General features: G+C 42.2%; 1 protein-coding gene across 1 annotated transcript in view; it reads right to left on the reverse strand.

The window, feature by feature from the left end:
* The window catches only part of LOC138285265 (uncharacterized), a 49367-nt gene extending 24206 nt beyond the window's left edge, over positions 1-25161 (reverse strand). Inside the window, exon 1 of the mRNA XM_069224976.1 lies at positions 24929-25161. The gene's annotated coding sequence lies outside the window, so the exon portion shown is untranslated. The remainder of the gene's footprint in view (positions 1-24928) is intronic.
* Positions 25162-25619: the final 458 nt, after the last annotated feature.

Raw genomic sequence — 25619 nt, forward strand, 5'->3', positions numbered from 1 at the left:
AAAAATTTGAAACAAAAGAGAAATTGGCTGTCCTCATGAAGAGGCACCGAAAAGAATGCTTGTGACAAGTCGATGACTGAGAACCACTCGGCATCACAAGGGACTTGAAACATTATCACAGCTGGATTTGTTACTGCAGGGCAGCATTTAATTATTATGTCATTTATTTTCCTCAAGTCCTGCACAATTCGGACCTTTCCACTTGGCTTTATTAGTCCCATGATTGGTGAATTACATGGACTGCTTAACACTTCTTTCAGTACTCCCTGTTTTACAAACTCGTCAATGAGTTGGGCGACTTTCATGAGGGTGTCTTGTGCCATATGGCACTGTGGGGTCTGGGGAAAGGTTACATTGGGTTTTACAGTCACTTTCACTGGTTCCACTCCTTTCACCAATCCCACCTCTTTTCCTGTCATATCCCACACTTCTTTTCCCACTGTTTCCTGTAATTCAGCTGGAATATCTGCTTCAGTGATCATCGGAAAAAAGGTAATCAGAGGATACTCTTCATCGACAGTTTCCATCTCATCCCCTTCTACACTGTCCTCTTCTTCCCCATCACTGCTCGTCTGAATTCTAATTCCATCGTTCGAACACATAATCGAACATCCCAATTTGCATAATAGGTCTCTCCCTAATAGTGATATCGGGCTTGAGTCACATCCCATAAAATTATGTGACCCTTGATAATTACCAATTCTGACTTGTACTGGATCTGTGATTGGGTTCGTCAGGTACCTGTTTGCTACTCCCACTACTTGAACTGTTCTCCCTGAAAGTGGCAGATTTGGTACTTCAATGCTCCTAACAGTGGAACGTGTAGCTCCTGTGTCAACCAAGAATGAGACGCGATGGCCCATAACTCTTCCCTCCACATACGGGCCCTTTTGATCAACTTCCAAGGATGCTGCAAGCACACAATTTCCCTCCTCATCTGAACTTTCACTCTCCCATGCATCGTTTATTCCATTCTCGCTGTGTAGTGGGAATTGGTGTACTGTGTCATTTTGACTCATTCCCTGACCCGTGACCTGTTGAGGAAGCATTGCTTGCTGCTGATTCATTGGTGCTAAGGGTATTTGCATTTGCTGATTAGGTACCATAGGAAACTGCTGTTGCATTGGCTGCAATTGTGTCATTTGCACACGAGTTATTTGCACCTGTTGCGGTTGCATGGGTTGTAGACCCTGCATCTGGTTCATATTGTTTTGAAAATTTGGGTTCGGACCTCTCAGTTTCGGTCCTCTCATAGTCTGAAATGCATTGACATAATTGTTTTGCTGACCTACACCTTCCTGCACCATCATTGGGCACTCCCGTTTCCAATGCCCGACCATTCCGCACGTGTGACATGGCATCACCTTCTTCATTGCCTGTATACCATTTGGAGTCATAACGGTATTCAAATCAGGACCATTATTCACAAACCCTCCTCGGCCTCTGCCTCTCATCTGCGGCTGAAACATAGCATTTCCCTGTTGCTGCTGCTGCGGCATCTGTTGTTGAAAACCTTGCAAACCTTGTAAACCTGTCTGAGCTGCTCTGAGCTGCATCACCATCACCTTTTCCTTCAATCTTTTCTGCTTTGTCTCAATCTCATCACTGCAGTATTTTGCATAATTCAACACTTCATCGATCGACTTTGACTGCCAACAAATCAAATGCGATTTAATCATCTGGCTAATTTCGGGTCTCAGCCCTTCCACAAACCTGAACACAAAATGGAGCATGTCTTTTGGTTCAATCGTTTCCGTGCCACTGTAATTTTTAAACGCTTTCAACAACCTCTCATAATACGCGTGTATAGATTCTTTAACCTCTTGAGCGGTCCTGTCAATCCTTTGCCAATCCACATTTTTCGACGCAACCTTGGTTTTCAAGTGCTCGATCACCTTGTGGTACAAACTCATTACCATAGGTGATGGCGCACCTGTGTCCCTATCTCTCTCTGGTTCACTCGTCGGCCAACCTACAGCCCTTTTACAATCTTCCCACAAATCAGCCGGAACCACAATTTTAAATAAGGTATTCAGGTCTTCCCAGAGACACTTCGCGAGCTTCACAAATCTATCCGTTTGTTGATACCACTCAATCGGCTTCTCTCTCAATTTGGGAAAGTCATCCGTAAAGGATTGAATATCGCACCTGTGCCATGGTACATGAACAAGTTTTCCCCCTGCTGTCTCTCTCATTGGTAACATGGTTATCAGATCGTCATTCTGTTGTTTTTTCTCACTTCGTTCTGAAGTGTTTTCCTTCTTTTTATCCTTTTTCTTGACCCACCTGCTTTCCCACTTGTCTAAACATCTCCAAACCTGTGCACTCTGCAGTATCTCTTTAAGGTGTGTTTTCATCCCTGCGGATCTCATGTGTTCAAAATCTTTTGTCTCAAAGTCTAACCTGTAGCTTCTGCTTAGATGTTTGGTCTTACCTATATCGATCCCGTTTCTGTCTGCAATTTCTTGTAATTTCTTATGTATGTTGCTCACTTCTCTTGTAATCCTAGGGCACATGTATCTTAGTTCTTCCTCTGTGTATGATTCTAATCTGTTCAACCCCATTGTCCCTTCTATCAGTTCATCTGCCTCCATACCCAACCTTATTTTATTCAGGTATTCTTCTCCCTTCCCGCTTGATGTACTCTGTGGGGAGTTCAGGCTGTTGAACCATTGTGTCAACTGTTGCGCATTCAGTCCCATCAATGTAGCAGTTACATCAACTGCCATCGACGGTTTCTGTAATGCTTCAGTCTGTGAGGTTAACGGTACTAATAGTGGTGGATGTGACCTTACCACGGTTGACGGAGCGCAAATTGGAATTGGACTAAATTCCGACAAGGACCCAGATCCATTTGGCAGTGCCGCTATCGGAGTTGTCTCTGGAGTGATTTCTATGCATCTTTTCCCTGTCCCATTTTGTATCATTAACCCTTGGTCGCTGGTGCTTGAATTTGCCTGTATGTACAGTGGTACTGGTGGACCTACGGTGATAGGTAGAGATATTGCGTCTGGGTTCTGTCTGTTCCCCGAATTCTGTGGCATGTTAATCCCCACATTGTGGTTCATCATTGCTGGCATACCTAACTGGCTTTCTACCACTCGTACTTCTGGTGTCTGCTTTTGGGGCATCGAGAACTGTGTTGATTCAGCTTGAATCAATGTCGGTCTCTGATAGTTTTGTCCTCCCTGCGCCATTGAATCGGAAGTCATTCCCACATTATGCTCATCGCAATAGTGCCTTTGAACCTGTGGCTGATAGTTATCAGCAGGTTTCAATGTTGGCACATCTGGGTACATTCTCTGAATCCGTGGTATTCGTGGTGAGAAAGGCATGTCAGAGCTGCTCGGTCTCTGAGATACCCTTAAATTTGGTGTTACATTACCCTGTATTGGCTCTGGAGGGGCAGTACTAATGCTCGAGCCTTTTTCGCTTTCCACATATGGTGGTGGGCGATCATTCAGCAATTGTATAATGAACTCCTCATCATCTGACTCGTCTCCCCTTTTCGAGTTCCTATTGCTCTCTCCCTCCCTGGACTGACTCCTGTTTGTCTTACAGGTGGCTTTCCTTCCTTCCGTCTCCGCTTCCTCGGTAATCGCTGGGAACAATTTAATTCCCTGTAATACGTCTGATCTCCAAACCTTTTGTGTACTGTCCCATCTAGCATCCGCTAGTGTCTTTTCTACTTTTCTTATTCTTGTCTCAAATTTCTTTTGTTGTTGGTTTCTAGCTATTAGCTCCCAAATTGCTAATGCCTCAAACTGTGCCGGCCTTGGAGGTACTTTCATGTCGTATAGTGCAAATCTCAGGTTTTCTAAAACCCTTAGGTTAAACGACCCATGGATAGGAACGCTACACTTCCATGTTTTTCTGTTAATTTGCACCATTGTTTTAGCCAAAGACATGGCGCTACACCCTTCTCTTCAATGACGATGTAAGCTGGTGTACCCTCAGGCGGTGTTTCTTCTCCTACATTCGCTGTAATATAAACATCTCCCCTCATGGCACTCTTAAATGCTTTGAAAAATTTCATCTTTCCGTCTTTTGTTTTTCTAAAATATGTAATCAATAAGTGACTTTAATTCCCGGAATACTCTTCGCTTGCCTTTCCCCTTCCAATTGCGCTTCACGGACTGCGTCCAATCCGTGCGCGACCCTTCTCACCAACCAACCTATCCCAGCGCGGCTCCTAGTGACGTCACACTCACACACTGCGGCTGACAAAGTCCCGCGGCTTGTCCTCTTTTCATTCGGCTTCACTCGGCAATATAACGCGAGCACTTAACCAAAAGAATAAAACAGATCTGTCGGTTTACTACAGGAAAGGTAATACAATCGCTTCAGAAACCTTAGGGATTTTTCACTAGCCTCGGCAGTTATTTCATCTTTCTCGGTTTCCCACTTTCGCAAGCAAAATTTGACCCGCAAACTTTACTCTCAACTGATCAATGAACTATTCTAGTGCACTTTAGAATTCGTCAAATCTCAAAGTCGAAGTTTTCTTTCACTCTGCAACATTCATACCGACTTGACCACGCCCGATCAACCTATTAAACCGACCAGATCACAACATCAAACAAGTGTCACATACACTTTTCAACATACTCCGGAGTCTCTTGACCTCGCAGGGCCCGACTCAACATCAACAACCACGTGGACAATTTTTCTGCTCAAAGCGCCACACACACGTGAAGTTCGACGACTTCCCTACTCTCACACCTTTGGAGTAACACTCCTCTAATATCTTTTAACCCCCTTTAAAATCCTCACAAACTTCTCAATTAATCTGCGGCGATAAGCTGTGCAAGCGCGAAACCCTAACTTCACTCATACCGTCACTAGAAATGCTGAGACCATTCTCATACCTCCATGTTCCTCATTCGCAAGCTCCGAGATCCCGGGAAAGTCATCGGGGACTTAGGGCATCATCATCTCTCCAACTTGTTTTATCAAAGAAAATTCTAACCTGACTCTGTCTATTGTTCGGATGAGGTCCCAAAGGGCTAAACCATCCTCTGCTACCATCTACTGATAACGCGTCCAGCCCTTATAAATTACCTGTACCTGGACACGTTGGAGGTCGGTGAATCTTTTAACCGAGTCGGGCTCTCCTCATCCTCAATAGTCGAGTCACTCAGATCAATAATCAATAACTGTTGTAATCGGTAATCAGTACTCAATTAATAGATCAATACAACACATCAGAAATCAATAACAGTTGGTATTTCGGCGCACCATGACCTTTCAGTCATGAATAACCACACCAGTTTATTAAAAGTTAGTGAATTTATTTCCCTATATTAACAAAGCTAGCACGATATATATGTGTCTCAAAACCAATTGATATATGTATATGAACATTACTAGCTGTCCATAACGGCGGAAGAAACGCAATCTACGCAAAATCTGAATAATGATACACTGTTATAGCAATGCAAATCACCAATGTGACTAACTGTATTTGACTAATTGCGTACATTCGGTCAGCATAACAAGATTTCAATTCTTCATGGTACATTGAATGAATACCTCGACTAACCTCTAATTAGCATTGGCATGTGGGACTTCATGCAAAACGAATTTAGTCAACACAAATTTGGAAAACTTCTAGCTAGGATCCTATCAAAATAGCAGTTGGTACCTAAAAGGAAAAACACAATGCATAATACATTTATCCTTTCATATTTACCAAATACAATCAGCATTCAAGAAAAGTCTTCGTCCTTCAGGTACCGGTTGATCAGCATGGGACAAATTTCAAAGGGGCAAAGTTAAGGGCAAGTTTCCCTGCAGCGGCAAGGAGAATGGGGCAAAGTTACTGCATGGCCAAGACGGGGGCAAATCAAAGTTAAAGTCTCTAGGGTGAGAATTCTCAAAGTCTCTTTCTCTCAGATAGAGAAAAGGGCATCAGGGTGTCGTCCAAAATGGAGTCTGGCATCAGGCTTCAAACTGGCATCGAGGAAAATGGCTGACTTCTCTTTGTCCGGTGGGTTTAAGTAAGAAACATTCCAAATTCTGTAGGGTCTTCCATTGGAGGGTTCATAGGTTGGCTTCAAATTGTCCAATCAAAAATGGTCTTTTACTAGCGCCCATTTATGCATACACTGTCCTTGGTGCCTTGGAACACAAATTGTATCATGGTTTGCCAATTATTTTACTATCTGTACCTTCATTGTCCGCACCTGCAGAGACTGACCTTGTATCAAAAGGGATGTAACCGGCCTAGCACGAAACCTTGGAGATAAGTGTACCAGCCAGTTTCTACTGGAAAAATACAACTTCAAGCAAGAATATATGTTTCATTAGTTCAGGAAAAATAAATCACGCAGTTAGAATTTGAAACCAAGCAACTAGGCCAAAGCCTGTACTAAATTTAAGCTAAGCAAAAACAGTTTTCAAACAAGGAATCATGGCATACATTTGCGATTATGACGGATTAGTACATTTTTAATACTTTATGATTAATAAAGCTCGTTTATAATGATGGCGAACTACCCCGAGGGCACAATTTCCCTCGTACATTATTTTGTTTACTTAAATTCACACTTCAATATATATGTGGGTTACACGGTGTACATGAATATATGTTGAACCTTCTTTTCTGCGTCATCAGACTCCACTAAGCCTTTAAGTCAGTGAGGCAGTGGAGAGCACTGTCACCCCACCCTGTCCCACCCCATCCTGTGACAGGTTGGGAAAGGGTGTGGTAGAGCATTGAGCATGGAAAGGTAAGAAATCAAGTCTGCTCAGTTTGTCATCAGGATGTAAGGCACACTGCGCATACCCGTCTTGTGGTGTCTGCTTCCTGCGCGAGTTAATGCTGGCCCTCCTGATGCTTTTTTTTTTAGCTCCAAACAGTCTGAGACAGAAACGCACATAGAAGTTATCCTGTCAGCAGCAGGCTTCTATCTGCACTGCATGCCTCAAAGGGATGCGAGTCGTGCTTGTAAAGTCTATATAAACAGTTTTAGTATGTGCTATTGTTATGCATCCTCGTCGTGATAGCTAAAGTTTTTCATTCTGGCTGTGAGAACTGTTCTGGCGGGGCCTTCTCATTCCCTTCCCTTTGAGTTTTGCTCCTAAATGGTCTTATTGGTTAATTGTTCATGTTCAGATAATCAGCCCCATGGTGTTATTAGCGCACATTTCCATGTAGTGCGTTTCCTTATTATCACCTTATTGCATGACTGCTAAACTAGTTACTTTTGACCTTTATCACTGAGACCGACATCACAACACTACTCCCCTGTACTGGTACTTTCCTTCCAAATGTGTTGTATCAGCGGGGGTCTTACCATAGCACTTCGAAAGGTATTTGGCTAACCAGGATCTGGGCTGGAGAGTCATGACTGTCTAGTGGTTTTTAGCTGTCTGTTTGATAGTCTCAGTCTAGGCCTTGTCCATGCCTTGCTACAAGGATGCATGTCTTTCTTGGGTGTTGTGTGTTGCTATTTCTCGTCACGAGATATGCTGCTGCTGCTGCTAAGATGTAACTGTGACCCTGTGATATCTTTGCTGTGCCACTGCGAGGCGGTATGGCTTGTCATAGTAGTACTTGTGTAAAGTGTCTTTTGGGTCTCTTGCTGTATTTTGGGCAAGACTTCTTGAAAATATACACATCTCCTTGAGAAAGCTTACAATCAATTTGTACGCACTAGGGGTTACTTACAGAGGATGAGCTTCAACCGACGTAATGCTGGCATAGGTGCTAATTCCTTGCTAAATGTTTTTCCAAGGTACCATGTAATCGCAATAATATTATTGGGTAGAAACACCCAGATTTAGTTGTGAGGGAGATTTTGCATTTAAAAAAAGTTTGAGACCATAGTCCATCAAAAAGTCATTTGAGCATAGAAAGTTGTGCATATTTTAATACATACCTGTAAAGTAATTTAAGCTACATGTTTTCTAGTTTTTCATTTATTTTACTAGTTCAAAAGTACAAAACAAAACTCCAGCAGTCACAAGATATATTTGCACAAGTAAGAGGTTGCAACATAAAGAAACTATTACAAATACAGTGACTGTGCATGGTTCCTAGACAGATCCAAATAGTACTCTCCCATTACCCATCCGCAACGCCAAAATGAAACAAAATGGCAACTAGACTCCCCAAAAAATGGCATGCCGGGTATAAAAAAAAAGCCTGCAGTGCACAAAGACCCAACAATTGTTTCCTTAAGGTCAACATTTGATGCTTCAGTTTCTCAGTATCAACTTCCAAGTCAGGCAAAATAAGGATCCGCCTGTTGTACCTCAAGTTTTGTTTCAAGGTGACTTACAGTTTCAAGATGAGTTCATGCCCCATATTAGCCTCTCCAATACTGCCTGCAGCACCAACTTTTTTGGCCAGTTTGTAAACCCAGAGCACCACGAAGGCGCTGGGGTTTAGAAAGGAGTTAAATGATCATTAAAAAACATTTCAGGCGATCTTTTTGTATTTCTCAGTGGTCAGAGAAGAAAACCCTAGTATTTTAGTACTGAACTATTATTACTGTTGTAGCATTCAAGTCCTGATTATGAAAAAAAACATTAAACAGGCAATACCAAACTTGCGGTCTCTGACCTCTCTTCAGCCACCTTCAATTATAGCACCAGACTTGGAAATTGCCACTTCAGCCATTGACAACCTGAACGTTATCCCTTCTGGCCTTGCCTCCACCTCAGACACCCATTCCTTCCTTTAGCCAGTTTCTTAATGATAGGAGTGTAATGTGCTCATCATTTCTTTCTGTGTTTCCTATATATCCAGTTGGATTATCCCTAAGGCATGAACAATTCATGTTTATCAATGTATTTACATGCCACTTAACTCAAGCTTCAAGCCTGTCACATTCACATTGCAGCATGGCCTATTCAGGTCCCCAGCTCCACTGGTTCTCTGATTGAGGACACCTACTGTTGCGGCCACCACAGCCCAGAAATCTAAACTTCTGAGTCAGTCCCAGTTATGTTGTTTCTCACCACAGCACAAAGAAAAGGGCTCCGTGCAGCAAGAACTCAGCCTCTTCATTTTAGAGGTCTAGCTCTGACGGCTGCATCCTTTCACTGTCAGCGCTTGTGACTACAAAGCTCTATATGCACAGCATCAGCAATGTTGATTTTGGTCACTAAGTCCCAGCCCCTTTGCGCCACCTCTTTCCCAATTAACCACTCAAAACAAACACTGCTTTACTGCTCACTAACCCTCCACGGTAGTTCTCAGACAAATCTACGTCCACGGGCCAAGTTCCATGAGCAATACAGCAAAGTTGATCATCGTAGCCAAAGCTCCAGCAGCTGTGCAGCTTGACAACTAGCTCCACCTCTGTTATCCATTTACATGTTTAGGTAAATACCAACCTATTATTTTCTATAATTCTCGAATTGTATCTCAGTTCCCATTACGGCTTCCTCTTCCTCAGGGCATGTTTGCATGGTAATACCTACAATTCATTGGATTGGACATGGACCCTAATAATGAATTAACTGCGAAATGCCAACATCTATAAAACAGAGCAGATTCAATGAGGGTCATATTTAAGGCAAAGGGGTCATGTAGAGCACATTCTGTAAAAAATCATGTTCCATAAAGCTAGTCAAGGACTGGTCTAATCCTTAACACATTTAGGCTCAAATGTCCTGCTCCAGAACCATATAGTTAAATAGAGATTTGTAAAATACCTTTGCTCAACTGTCCATCAAAAGGTCATAATGTCTTGATTTTCAAAAACAAAGATCTACTTGATGTGCACTATAAAGCCCTTTGCACTATATCTGCTGAATTGTAGACGTCCAGGGTATTCTGGATATTCCTCCACTCCTTTACATCTAGGCCACCTGTTCTTGTCTTTTGTCCACAGAATCCACACAACTAATCTCTTAAGCAAGCTGCTTAATGCTCTAAGTGGCATGTTATAATCATCTTCAAACATAAATATCTGGACAGTAGATCTGATTTTCAAAGATTCAATAGGCATAGATTAAAATTCACATAAGGTACAACAGGAAAGTTGAGCCAAATGTGTAATCTGAAGCTCAGAATAATATGTTCTTAATATCAACAAGATTCCTTAATATCCACATAAAGAAATATTGTGGATAGCCTTCTCGAGTCAACAGTGAATATCATCATTTGCTGTTGAATTTCCATTGTTTAATACAAGAAAATATCAACTTAGATGAAGATGTTAGATGATTCAATATTGCAGCAAGGTGCCTTCTGGAAAGGCTGTCATATACTTTTCAAACCTCGGAATATAAAGTAGCAAGGTCATTATGTTTTGAAAGGTTTCAAACATTTTCAAACATAAGAACAGGGATGACTGTAAACAGCATACCCAGCCCAAATTATGAAAGTGGTGACTGGCATTCCACTGGTGGTATAGGGAGGCTACGCCTGACAGAACCCAAATTCACAACTGTCAATAGGTCTCCGGAAATGCTACAAAATTTATGCTGTCATGCGATCACAGTATAAACCCTGGTAGCACCAGCACTACCAGTGACAGCATATTTCCATGGTTGTGTCTGCTGGAAATAGGCTATACTAAAGAATATGGACAATTAAGCAAGTGGAAGTGATGAACTATCACCAACTTTCAGGTTACCCATTTTCTGGTCTTACATTAGCTGTGTGGGTGCTTGCTAAACTGGTTTGGCTTAAAGATCCTATCCAATGCAGAGCTGTCCAAAACTGGCAGGTTCTGGGATGGCTTTTTTCAATACCTTTGAAGTGTCACATTTACTGAAGGGCCAATTCTTGCTTGAAGTACATCCTTAGGTTAGCCAAGTTATCTTAGGGTGAATCAAGAACCCCTCCATCACTAAGAATAGTGTCTTAAACTGTAATTCAGAGTTTGCTGGGCATGTTCACAGTACTAAGGCATTAGTGTTGTGACAATACTACTTTACTATAAATAGTGAAAAAGTTCTCAATGCGTTATCTCCATTGAGCAGGCACAGGAGATGCTTAGGGCTGGGCAGGGACAATTTCTTCAGTTTGCTAAACTGACTAGGGCAACCAGATACATAGGGACAGACTTTCCCTTTGACCTGATGATCTCCTTGAAGTTGGATGAACTGGTGTTAATGGGGCAAGGTGGCTTATTGATCTTATAATTGTATGACGCCTTCAAAATGAATAGAAGAAAGTTGCCCCTGAGGGCCTGATAAAATGTGGAGCAGTGATTTGCACTCCTCAAGGGTGAATAGGACATATCTCGGTAGACCTCTCCAGATATAGGTGGTGGGAGGGGGAAGAGGCCATTTTATACACGAGTAGGACCTGCACAATCCTGACCTTGTACTGAGAGGGGGTGGTGGTGAGATTACGACAGGTGAACACTATTAACTAAAAGTCTCAATAAGACATTGCCTTTTAGGTACAATAATTAATGCCAAGAAGAGGAAAATTCTGTATAAATTAGCAGAAATTTAATTTTTGTTAACAAAACAATGAATAATAATACGCTGGTTTTCTCCCAAAGGCCCCACTTAAATGGTATGGGTAAAGGAAATGCTACAATGGCTACTAGCTGATAAATAGCATATATAGCAGGTGTCTGCAACCAGTCGATCTAGAGCTACTGGTAGATCCCAGACCCCTACATAGTAGCTCCCAGCCTGGAGTTTCTTTTTAAATAAGCAAAAGGCCACATTTTTCCTTTTAAAGTTAAGAGAAAGCTGTGTTTCTTTTACATTATTATCATCAGGTTGCAGATAGCAGAGAGTGATAGGGAGCAGTGCTGGAGTCAGATTTATGACCTAGGTCACAGAGATGAAGAAATGAAGCCTAACATTTAACCCTTAAATAAAAGTCCTTGTCAACTCACTATTGGAAGCAAGAACAAAATGATGTTTCTTAATGGTTTTAAATAGGAGAAAATTAAAATGAAGTTACCTTCTAATTAAGTTATCTTTTCATTTTCAGTTTCTCAATTTTTTCAAAGTGTTGCATTTACAAGCAGCGGGCTTGCTCCCAGTGGCCAGTAAATCACTGTGCCACATTTATAACTGGGAAAAACAGTCATTTTTTAAACAGGTGTGCAGAAAAATGTTCCACATTCTGAATATTTTTGCACTTTAAATTCTACAATTTTTTTTAAAAACGGTTGTATGTTTGTGTTATGCATGTCACAGTATAGCATATGGCAACAGGCATGTTCTGTGCCACAAGTACATATGATACACATATATTCTACTTATATGCACACCATGTTCATACATCCCCAAAGACTATGCTCTCAGAGGCACATACTGCAGGCTTGTCATAGTGCCCTTAGTCACATTATTTTGTCCAAACCATATATCTGCTCTATGGACATTAGCCTTAAAGTTAAGAAAGCTGGGTGTGGGGTTGTCTGGTAACAATGCATGAATTGTTTATTGTTCAGTAGCTCACAATGATTTTCACTGATCAGAAGTAGGTCTTGCTACAGAAAAGGTTGGAGAACCCCTGATAGATGGGAGACCATAACAAATGGTTATGAGGGAGGAGGTTGTGGCTGCTGGTGAGCTGGTATGTGGGCAGGCATGACGAGTACACTGGCGGAGCCCACAGGGGGATATTCATAATCACACAACATGCCTGGTTGCCAAGTTATGGTGCTAATGTTTGCTGTGGTTTTGATGATGAATATTTAGTCTAATATGTATCCATAAAACAATAAGGATTAAAACGAAAAATTCTCAAGACTCAGGAATTTCCAGGCTGCAGATTTCTACGTGAGGGCAGTAAAAACTGCAAGAACCTTGCAGTTTTTTTTTCAGCCAGCAGTAGAGCACATTCGATTTTGAAGTACGAGTATTTGGCGCTCTATATTTCAAAGAGGTTTGTAAATAAAATCTCAAGAGTAAAAAATTGTCTGGTTCTTCCCTAATGTTTAAACCTGCACAATTAAAATATAGAACCAGAGGTGTCTCTAGAGGTGAATTTTAAGAGGATCACACAGAGCAATCATGAACAGTGTGTGCATCTGTCTGCATGAATACATATTATTTATACACACACACACGTTTGCTTAAAATAAGGCTTTGTATGTAGTTGTGTATGTATCTATATACGCATATACACAATGAGTTTTCTAAAACAACTGTGTCTTTACAGTGGGGGAGGGGAGCAGAGCAAATGGATCTACAGCAAAGGCCCAATTTGACCCCCTACTACATACAACACTATTTACAACTATTTAAAAATGGGTTTAAATTGGTTTAAACTGTCAAATTTAAAACATGGCACACATTAAATCGTTGTAAATGGTTTAACACTGTTTACGTGTTTAAAAATAAACTGAGTATGTGTTTTAAACGATACCTAACTGCAGAGTTGCATAAGTGACAGCATAAGTGACAGGCATGCAACATTGAATATTTACATAAACAAAGAGTTAAAAACAAAGCATTATACTTTGAATTAGAAAAACGAGAAACAAAGCTACCCATCGAGTGGCTGAAATATGCAATGTGATAGCACAAAGTCTAGGGTCAATCCTGCTTTCCCACCAGGCCAATATCAAGGCATTTTTTACTTTACAAATACTTTTTTTCCTTATTTATCATATATGAGATCACCTTCAAATATGGGAGTTCAAAATGTATGCGGTACAGATACCTGTTTGATTTAACAGAGTAAGGGCCCCATTCAGAGTTTGGCTGAGGGGCTACTCCATCACAAGCATAATGGCTATCCTATCCCCCGTATTACAATATCAGTCACGCTTGTGATGGAGTAACCCCCTCTGCCAAACTCTACATCAGGCCCCAATTCTTTAATGTGTCTCCATGTGTAATAGGAATCTGGGGCACATAAAGGGTACACTTGAAAACTGACTCACCTCTTGGTTTGCAACTGGCATTGTTTTCACAGCATGGGGCAGGAATGTTTCTAAGTTTAGGTTTAAAAACTATCACTTTTAATAAAGGAAGTAGCTATTTACCAAGGTAGCAGCCAAATAGTACATAATATCTGCTATTCAGCCAGCAGTCAGAAGAATAGTACATAATCTCTATTGCTTAACTAGCTGCAGGCTAAATAATAGTGGTGATGAACAATTTTTCCTGGCAGACGGATAAATAGTGCAAAGAAGGTTTTTATTCAGCCAGCTGTGAAGAAAATAGGGTGAACAGGAAGATCAGTGCAAATAGTATCAGGATCAAGAGGACCAAGGTGAGGAGGAGAAGGAGGATCAGAACCAGGATGATCACAGCCTGAAGGTCCAGGCCACGGGGCTAGGACAAACTGGCCAGGAAGATGAGCAACAGGATGGCCAGGCCCAAGATGTCCAGATAAATAAGGACCATTAGCAGGTTGTGTAGAAGCAGGACGACTAGGGCCAGGAGGATCAGACCAAATCTAGGTAGACTATATTCAGGCCAATAGGAAAATGGGCGCAGAATAAGCAATGAAAACAATGGGGTTAGTGCCAGGAATAGCAGGAGGACCAAAGCCAAGAAGAGCAAGGAAGATTAGAAGGATCAGCGCCATGAGGACCAGGAAAAGACCTAGGAGTGCCAGGTGGGCAATGACCATAGGACTAGGGCCCAGAGTACAAAGTGGAGCATAGAGTCCTGAACCTGGGGGGTAGCAGGATCAGGGTGAGGAAGATCAAGTGGGCCAGAACAGGCAGGAAGACTAAGGAAACTGGACTTTGTCAGGAGGACCAGGATCAAAATAACAAGGGTCAGAAGGGCCCAAACAAAAAGGCACAGGAAAAGAAGGGCCCAGACCATTGGGTGCAGTACCAGAAGGACTACAAGGACAAGGCACATGGCCAGGAGGACATGCATGATCCAAACCATGAAGACAAAAGCTAAGAGGGTGAGGACACAAGAGACCAGGTAGACCAAGGGGACCAGCAGGACCGGTCCAGGAACTGATCTGATAGAAATCATATTAGCTGGGTGAGAAGGATCAGAAACACTAGGTCAAACTAACTGTGGTCAAGACGATCAGGAAAGAAAAGAAAGAGCTAGAACAAGGGGGCTTAAAGGACTAGGAGGGTGAGGAAACTAGAGCAAAGAGGATTAAGCATATAAAGACCAAAACAAGGAGGACCAGAAACAAAAGGAAAGAATCAAGTCTAGCGGGCACAAAACCAGGAAGAGAAAATGGACTGTGAGGACAAAGAACAGGAAGACCATTGCTAGGCAAACCAATGTGAGGATGAGGACGGCTAGGAGAACAATTTCTGAAGAATCAAGGTGGGGGTGGCCAGGCAACCACAGTTAACAGGACAACAGCTAAGAGTACCAGGACAAAGAAGACCAGTGAGACCACAACCAAGGCAAAAAGGAAGCTCAGGTCACAAGGCCCAGGAGTATCACGACCTGGCATACGAGGGCAAGCAGGACCAGTACAAGAAGGGAAAGGAGGACCAGGACAAGGAAGGCCAGAATGACAGGAGCCATGATGACCATGCTGTGTGGTAGTGGCTAAGAACAGGATGACCTGAACCCTGAAGATCAAGACAAGTTAGTCCAAGATGACAATGAGCAGGAGAGCCCGGGCCAAGAGTATCATGCCTTGTTGGAGGAGGACCAGAAGAACTAGTCAGGTAAGAAGTAGTACTATGGTGTACTAAGGTGTACTATGTACATTAAGACCAGGGGCCAAATGAGAGAGAATTATGTGGATTGGAAGGATCAGCATAAGCAAGACCAGAAACAGGGCTATGAGGACAGAACCAAGGGGACATGGACCTGAACTTCCAAGTGGAGCAGGAGGACTTGGAACTGGGGTATTAGGACCAGGCTGGCAAGAATAAGGAGAACCAGTATAATCACATCCACAACAGCCAATGAGACCAGACCAGGACCAAAATGTCCAGGTTCAGCCCAAGAGGACCTAAAAAGGAGGACCAGGACCTGTGGACACAATACCAGGTGGACCACAAGAGCCAGGGCAAGAAGCATCAGGATGGACCAAACCAGGAAGACTAGGAATACCATCCCTAGGTGAACCAGGAAAGCAGGGTATGGTGTCAGCAGACCTGCAGGATCAGGCAGGGTGAGGATTAGTAGTCCCAGGATCAAGAGGCCCATGAAGGTCAATTACAATGATGAGCCAAGAGTAGGACCAGGAAGATAAAGGTCGGGAAGAACTAAAACCAGGAGCACTAGACTTGGGGAACCAGTACCAGAATCATCAGAACTAGCTAAAGCAGGGAAAGGATGAGGATCAAGAGGACTATAACAACCCAGAGAAAGAGGAACAGAACAGGACTAGGAGGAAGATCAATGTGTAAAGGACCTTGAAGAGAAGGTAGAAAACCGGAGTAGGAGGACACATGTGACTCTTGGCCACATGTATTAGGATATCACTTTTCTAAATGGTTCTTATACATGCTTCTTATGCTGCCAATCCCTAGAAAGGCACACCTCTTCAGTCCATGTATAGAACTGGTAAGTATTGCTGGAAAATCAGAGCATGCAAAGAGAATAAAAGGCTTGGACTGTTGCTGTCTGACCTCCGAATAACAGAACGTACTATCTGAATGCTGGCACAGAAGACTGAGGGATCTGAGGACATAGGTACTGAAACGTGGCAGGTGAGATTACAGAAGGGTGAGTGAAAATGAGTGTGGTCTGTGAAGGATGGCAGAAAGGATTTGAGAAACTCAGATGCTCAAGTCAGGAAAATGGCTAACAAAGGGGTCAAGGGGCTATCACAGTCAGCAAAGAAGAGCTCAGGATCATAAGAAGGCTCTAATGAACAGAACCGGGGGTGATGGAAGCCCCAGCTAGATCTTCTCAGATGACATAAAGAGGAATTCTGTGTGACCCCTACATCTTTGCTCTGACATTACATGTCATTTTTGTGTGGTGGGTATGTAGCAAGTGCACAATAGTAAGATTCTATGTGTGATAAAAGTCTAAGTGCATGGACCAGTGGGATGCATTCTGCATTAAGTGATGTACGTACAGCTTCCCAACACAGGGGCTGTGTATTGACTGCATCCCTATAGATGAGGGAAGGGGAGGATGGAGACCTAGAACTGAGGAGAGGGAGAATGAAGAAAAGGCTACCTAAAGGAATTCTGTGATGTCCTTTTTAGCAAAGGGATACTGAGTTCATCCTGAGTGATGACAAAGTGTAGATAGTAGCATAAAAGCTAGGTCATAGGTTTCTCCTGTTTAAGGTGAAAAGGTTTCACAAAGTGTCTAAGCATGGCTGCCCTTTTGTCTGCCTAATGATTGCTCAGAAAAGCTGATGACAGCCAAATGCTGAGATATCATGCTTCATTGTGTTCTTGTTTTGGATACTTCTGCTTAGAGCCAGCACTATCGCACTGCTTTAAGAGTTGTCAACTACCACGAAGTCTGTGTCTGAGCTACAGCCAGGAAATAATTGAAAGTAAATCACCCTAATCAGTTTGAAACTCCAATACTGTTGCCACATCCCTTGACTTGAAAATGAATGTTAAAGTCGAACTGTGAAGTGACCGATCCTTAAGTCACAGGAATGGCAGTAACGAAACGCCTGTTTATTTAGTGTTTTATTTCTTACAATATTTATAATAAATTCAATGAAGAGAAATCTCTGAGAAATTAGTTTCTTCTGTGTCTTTGATGGATATATGCCTTTCTATGATTTTCTGGAAAAATTAAATCCTATTCCAATAACATTCAGTACAATTTAATAAAGTCCAATTTGTTTGCTGGTGGGTTTTTGATGATACTTCCTCTAGTGGCTTGACAAAGCAAGGGCCGTCAAAGGAAGGCCTTTATGCCATTTACCCTATTTAGAGTAAAACTTAGTTTTAAGAGACAGGAAACAAAATAATAACGGAGTCAGCCTGGGAGAAAACTCTCAGAGAGTGGGACCATTATTTGTTTTGTTTTTCAAAATCAAACTTCCAGTTTTTGGATATTGTTATTGAAAAATAACAAAAATGTTTAAAAAGTTTGCTGGCCAGCCATTATGTCCAACTGCACTGTCCTTCAAACATTTGGTGCATAGACAGAAACCACCATGACATCAGTTCCTGTCAATGTAGAGAGTTGTCCACAGGGCTAGCAAACAACTCTAAATGTGGTGGGAAAGAGTCCATTAAAAATGCGGAGGCATTGCCCTTAGCCATCCCGAATGAGTTAACTCAGTCCTCAAAATTCTAAATCAGGTCCATAGCTTTACTCCTTCTATCACTGGATTGGAATGAAGCCTTTGTTGGTCAGTTCATATGGGGCCAAATGTAATTATTTCTATTTTGATTAAACCACCCTAATTATTAGATGACTCGATGTCACTGGGATACACCATTTCCATCTCTAGTTTTTGCTTTTACAAATATTTGTTTTAGGTGTTTTAATTTGCTTTGTCTAATTGAAGTGAACCAGAATTAATAAATCTAGAATGCATTGATTTTCTGCAGAAAAAAAAGGTGCTCTGAAAACATGGAGCCTTCTGGTGATCCCATATCTGGTCCTAGTACATTCCCATGACTTTGTGAGTGAGAGCAAGCATATATCTTTAGAAGAGTAAACCGCACTAACTAATCTTGCAAAGGTTCTAATCATCGTTATCACTTGTCACTTAAGCAGGTAAAGGAATAGGAGCAATTGTTGAGCCCGAGACAGCACCATAAAGGGCCTCCCAAGTTGCAGTGTCTTTGCCCATGGTATAATGGAGTGGAAACGTTCATACATTTGGGACCTTTAGGTTTATAAGTTAGTGCCTGAATCTAAGTCAGTTCTAGCACTAAATTCCTCATGTAGCAAAATCATAGGATTTATAATTACAAAATACTTATCATTATGTACATTAACAATAGTCTTTTTATGAGCTAGAAAAATCTTTTGACTAGTAAAAGGACGTTTGTGATTATTTCCAAATTGCAAAAAGGATGGTTCGTGAAAGGGATTCCTTTCCCCTTTTCCAATATGGAAAGGAATTCATTGACAGTTTGTGACTGCAATTGCGGCCGCAAACCACTGATGAGCTAACAACCCTGTTGTTTGGGGGGCGGGAAGTAATTTACAAAGGGCACGGGCCCCCTTAGAACCCCTTACCCTTTGGAAATCATGTTGGCAGCCTCAAGGGGGGATTGTGGGGGACTCCAAAACCGAAAACTGTTTCATTTTAAACTAGCACTGGTTCCTTTAAGGAACATCGCTACCTTGAAATAAAAACAATGTAATTTTGGAATACAGTCATAGACATGGTGGTGTGCTGTCCCCTGCAAGCCACCATCCCTGTGATTACAGTCAATCACAGAGGGTTGCATATTAGCAGTTGCCCAATGACTATTAATGAGGCAGGTCATTCTGCAACCCCTGCAATTTAGTATTTTGTAAACCGACCAAAACATATACAGGTCGGTTTGCAAAATACTATTCCATTTGCACAAAGCACGTGCAGAATTTGTGACCACTTTTTGTGAATGAAATAATTATACATCAGGCCCATAACATTCATAAGTAAATGGATGTCAACTGTGTTCATCCTTGTTTGCAAGTTCTAACTGGTGCAAGTATCTGTTGAAATCTGCATAAGGCATACTAAAACAAAATTTAAGCTATTTAGGCAGCAGCCAGGTCATTATTGAATTTGCTCTGATATTTGCATGGCTACGGGCTAAGTTGTGCATACTGTCTTACTATTTAGCCAGCCACTGGATAAATGACGAAAACAAAATTCAAGTTATTTGTAAGGCCATCCTCAATACAGTACATTATTTCTGCTGTTTAGCCAAGTGACAGGCAAATATTGACACTTCTTTGCTACATGCAAGGACATCCAACAAATAATACATTGTTTCCACTTTTTAGGCAACAGCCCCACAAATAATTAAGTGTATTTGCTATTTTCAAGGCTGCTGGCCTAATTGTACATATATGTTGTTTTACTTGCAGTTGGGTAATGAGTGAAGTTTTTTTGTTTGCTTGCCTGATGGTCAAATAGTACAACACTTCTGCTATTCAGCAAGTGACCAGGTTATTTTCCTTGTTATTTACACAGCTGTTGGCTAAACAGTGCAGAATTATGAGTATTTAGCCAGCATCTCGGTAACCAGTGAAGTTTTTCTGCTATTTGCTGCCTGTCAAACAATACAGAATCTCTACTATTTAGCCAGCAGCTGGGTAAACAGTGACCTTTTCAGCTGGGCAGCCTGTGGAACAGTTCAGAATCTCTACTATTTTACCATCATCCTGGTAAATATTGACCTTTCAATGCTATTTGCACAGCCACCAGCCGAACCATGCATAATCTGTACTATTTGGCCAGCAGACAGGAAAACTGTGGAGTTCAGAGGGTATTTGCATGGCCAGTGGCCAAACAATATAAAATCCCTACTATTTAACTAGTGAGTGGGTAAATAGTACAGGTGGGTGGTAAACTCTGCTCCGCCAGCAGAGTTCACAGAGTTTTGCCACTGCGCGTTCCACTAGGAGCACAGAGTTTGGCAAAAACACCACCGACCACCGCATGGCAGAGTTTACCAGCGCCCACCCCTACTTCATTACACCCCATCAAGTCCATTGCTGTCTGTGGACTTTGCCTGCGCCATGCAAGCCCTAGTACTGGCGGTGTTGGCACTCTGTGCTACAGGCTGGGCATCCCCATCAAAGGTAGGTCTTACAAAGCCATTGTTTCATTTTTCAATGTCTCATGTTACACTCTATGATAAAGGCACTTAATTACCTGTGCTAACTCTTTTATCTTCACCTGGCTGCCCTCACTCCTGTTGGCCCGCCCTTTTATCTTGTGTTTCGTGCGGTTCCCTTCATGCCATCGGCACGCAGCTATCTGGCTTCCCCCCGGGGTGAGAGTTTTTCACAGCTCGAGCCTGACACCAGGGCTCCTCTATCAGCGCCATATCCTGTTGAGCAACCCTGGCTTCCCATCACATCCCTACATGCGGGGATCGAAACATCTCCTCGACCACTCTCACTATGATGAGTCACTTTTTATCAGGTCGAGCTGTTTTTAGGACCTACTTGCCTCTGAGTTGACAAAGAACAGATATTCTGTTCAGTCAAAATGTGAAAAAGAGGCCTTTAAATCATGTTCTTGTTGCATTTGCTCTGTGTTCAGGTACAAGGGTCAAAAGTCACTTTCTCTTTTTCCACTCTGACTGCAGAGTTCCAGGATTGTCTGAGGTGACCTGCCTGACCTGCTGTAAAAACTGTGAAATGAAAGGCTAGGTGGGTTTTTCCTAACACACAACATTTAAATAACTAAGTCAATTGTGCATTCATTTCAAAATACATGTCAGTAGCTATGAAAGACCATTGTTTTGTTCTTCAGTGTGATGAAAAAAATACTTTCATAGGATGAAAACAAATAAGAACACCCTACTTGGTGTTGTGCAAATTATAAATATGTTTCCTGAAACCCTGTTTTTACAGATTATTAATACACTACATAGTTTTATCAGTAAAGCTGTAAGTTAGTGGGAAGGTTTGTGGACATTTCTTGGAAATTTACTGTCTGTAAATGAGTGTACTATCACATCATGCTTTAGTAAACTGCTTATTGAAATTGATGTTTAAACATAAATTGGGACATACTTCTGTCCTGAAGTCAATGCTATTAGTAAACTAAGGCAAGTCACGGATCATGTATACCCTATGTGTGGGCTAGATTCTTATTATACATGGAGCAAAGATTTAGGACCAGATTTATAATGTTTTGGAGCAGGGCAACGCCGCAAGCCTTCTTGCTGCGCTGCACTGCGTCAAAACAAAAGGGCAGGAATGCGCTGTATCTAAGAGATATGGTGCATTCCTGTCCTTTTCCCCTGTGCTGGCACACAAATGGCTACCGTGCACCAACGAAGGCACCCTTGCACCATGGTGCAAGGGTGCCTGCGTTGCCGGAATGATTGTTTTTTTGCAGGAAGAGGCACCTTCTAGCACAAAAACAATCCCAAGAAGAGTTTTCTTCTTTCTATATCTGTTGCAAAATGTAGCACACATAAAAAGAGAAAAAACAGGGAGAAATACAAATATTTCTCCCAGTTGCGACAATTCTATGCCACCCCTGGAGTGCATAGGGTTTTGACATATTCCCAGGTTTACAAAACCTTGTAAGTCTGAGAATGCGGCAAAATCTGTGGGTGTTGCGTGGGAACACCCAAGCAACACCCATGGGAATGCCCCTCCAACACAAAGTAAGGCAACGCAGTGACTAGCGCTACGTTGCCTTACTCCATATCTACAAGGGCATGTAAAGCCAGGCAAAGTGGCTTTGCTTGGCCTTGTAGATATGGGACAGCAGCCTGTGCCGCCACTGCATCAAAAAAAGTGACGCATCGGCGACACAGGCCACTTGTAAATCTGGGTCTTATTCTATGTAGCCAAACAAAAGTGTTTTTTGTACAGCAGAAATGCTGAAGTCACATATTTGAACATGCACTCACATTGTGCGAATGAAGGAAAAGGCAACTGTAAAAAAAAAATTGCACAGAATCACACAATTTGAGACCCATCTTTGGGTCAAGTACATTATAGTTAGGTCGGTAGATTATTCAAGTTACTCGATCTGCAGGTCTAGTAACAATTTTATGATTTTTCGAGGCCTGTACATGGCTAAGAGTTTCATTACATGACAAGGTGTTCTCACCTTCCCTCGGATCAATGGGCCCTGTTTACATAAATCTTTTTTCTATTTCAATTACTGTAAACCCCTCACCTACTTCATCACTTCCTGTTTTCATTTTTCAGCCACAGGTTGAAAAGATAACCGGCGTCTACCTGAAGAAAGCCTCTTTTATTTATTGTTTATGTACCTTATTGTTTGTTGACTTACATTTTATTGTTGCTGGACGCAGTATATTTTAACCCATGCACTAATGAGTAGCATGCTCCCCACCCATGTGCTGGCTGGGCTGGAGCGGGGAGAGGAACAAATGCTGCTGAATGGACTGATCAGGATTCGGGACCTGTATGCTTTGTTTCCTTATGGCTCTTTTTATTTATTTTTTGCAATTCTTTATAACGCGAACTTGACTGGGAAGTATTAGAGTGCCTTACATGAACAGCAGTTACATTCAGACATTTATTGTAGGCAAGGGGAGGCTAAGTGGTTCTCCCTGAATCACATAATGTTGAGCCAACACCAGAACTCAAGCCTGGTTCCCCAGATCCAAAGTCAGCAGCCCAGGCTGTAACGCCACTTCTTCTAACACCTCTTGCTTTGCCCTACTTTTGGGAACTGCATACAAATGTGAAAAACCACCCTTGCAAATACCGTTGTTTCTTTGACTAAGTGAAGCTTAAATGTAATCTTCAAATAAATTGCTTCACGAGTTGCTGTGTTTTTTTTCCTGGTGTGTTCACGTTGGTTTCACATCTGATTCCGGGTGTCTGTTTCTATGCGGATGTGCATATGTGCTGCAACCCCCCCCCCCCCCCCCCCGCCCTCCCCTCCCCTCCCCCGGCACTTAGTTCAGTGTGAGAGAAAGGCACGTGTGCATGTTAGTGCCTGTTCGGTGGCATATATGCATATTGTCATGTGACTTTATGTTGTAGTATATCCATGATGCATTCTTTGCACCTTTACGTCAGCGTGTAACGACAATGCACGCACCAGTACGTGCCCGATGTCCCCTCTGAACAGCATCTGCAGGTGCATGCGCAAAGGCAGCTCAGGAGGATCTTGGGCAGTTCTCCCGAAAGCAGCTGGAGAGCTGGGGTGTGACAGCAGAGCTGCCATGACTTCTCCCCCCGCCATCAAAGCCTCGCTGGAAGCTCAGCACGATGAAGTGTGCACAGTGTGGCAGGGGCTCAAGCAGCTTGTAGTGGCAGGCGAAACTGTGTAGAATCTCATGGAGTTTTTATGTGACTTTGTGGAATTTCACGGAGTATAACTCCGTAAGTTCCGCCAGCCCATAGTAAACAGTGAGGCTTTTCTTCTCTTTGAACAGCTGCCAGCCAAATAGTGCAGAATATTTACTATTTAGTTAGCAGCATGGTGAATAGAGAGGTTTTTTCTGCTATCTGCACCAACATTATTTAACTAGCAACACGTAAGTAGTGAAGTTGCGCTGCTATGTTCAAGGTCATAAGACAAATAGTAAATAATTTCTACTATTTAGCCAGCAACCAAGTCAATATAAAAATATTCACTATTTATCTGGCGGCCTGATAAATAGGTTCTACCTTTAGTAATGTATCTCAATGCAGTGGTATGCTCTGGTGAACTAAGGTGAAATGCTTCTTTGAAGAGACTTCTTCATATGTTTACATGTTGTGTATTGCAATATTTACATGCCAAACGTTTTCGTGGATCGGCTCGTGCATGGACTCTTAGAGCTAAGACCCATGGTTCGGGTCTCCCTTCTGATTTATTGGTCGCCCACCGTTCTTAAAAAAAATCGATTGTGATAGTTGAAGTAATATTAGTCCTCTTCATTGCTGAATATGGTACACTATGCAAAAATATTCATCTCTAGGGGTTGAAGTCATTACCTGAACCTTTAGTATGAATAAATGAGCGCTCGCTGCCAAGTGGATATGACTCAAGGCGCTGAGTTTAGAGTGAGCCTTTGAGGAAGCACATACGAGCAAAGGGACGCTCCTCACCTCTTCTATGTAATAGAACGTATGGTAGTTGCTCGTGCTCCCAACTACACTTTTCTGAATATCGTGGTCTGCATATTAACAGATCACTGTAGCCCACTCAGCATAAACTAATCCCTTATATATTTATGAGAACCGAAAAGGTAACGTCTCGGGCAGTCCCACGGGGAGTAAATCTAAAAATAGATAAACAAATGGACTCAAGAGCTCAAAACCAGTGTTAGGTTAATAAAACGCTTGTGTCATGTTTGCTGAGGAAGGGCGAGAGAACTGAGGACGGGGAGCAGGGGGCGATTAAGACGCAATAGAACCAAGCGTACACAATCGTCTCTAACGTTGCGACAACGTGGCAGCCTCGCTTTGGCGGAGAGGTTTTGTGTTATTATGCCCTTTTGAAACTGTAACAGTTATTAAACCGACTCACCTTCAGTTTTGGAGACAGCGAGGTCTGGTGCTGCGAGTGGATCTGCTCTTAGGTGAGATTCGCCTGCGTGCCAAAAAAAAAAAAAAAAGAAACAAGCTTTCGGTTTCATTTCTCCACCCTTCCTGAAACTTAAAGCACTCACCACTCCTTGTAAACTACATGTTTGTGGCCTGCGCCCTTTCGATTTTGAACATGTGGGGAGGGGCAGACTGACTCAAATGTTTGTTTAAAGCTAAGGAGCCTTAAACTACTGAAATATGACTGACAATTCGGCTATGCTTTGTCGCTTAAATAAGTTCCTTTATGCAATTTTGACCTGTTTTGTTTCTGTAAAAAATGTTTTCTTGCTTTCTGTTACGCTATGCTATTTTGTGTAATGTCACTCGATTACATGTTATGATGTGTGTTTTCTTTTATGTTTTGTAGTGTTCTATAATGTGCTATGTTGTATAATGAGGGTCAAGGGTCTGTTATGCTTTCTTGCTGAAACAGTTAAAGGATTATCCGTACCACATGAAACAAGCATTTGCAAAGTCAGTAGGTGTCATCTATACAAGAGTGTTTGACTTTGGCAATGTGTTTTGCCATGTTGTGCACCAGTGTGGCCGCTGATCAGCATGGCAAAAAATTAGTGGCAGGGAGTGGCAGAGTGGAGTGGGGGAGTAGTGTGTTATAAAGTTTGTTTGTTGGA

Source organism: Pleurodeles waltl, chromosome 3_1 (genome assembly GCF_031143425.1).
Source record: "Pleurodeles waltl isolate 20211129_DDA chromosome 3_1, aPleWal1.hap1.20221129, whole genome shotgun sequence".
In the NCBI taxonomy this organism is placed as follows: Eukaryota; Metazoa; Chordata; class Amphibia; order Caudata; family Salamandridae; genus Pleurodeles; species Pleurodeles waltl.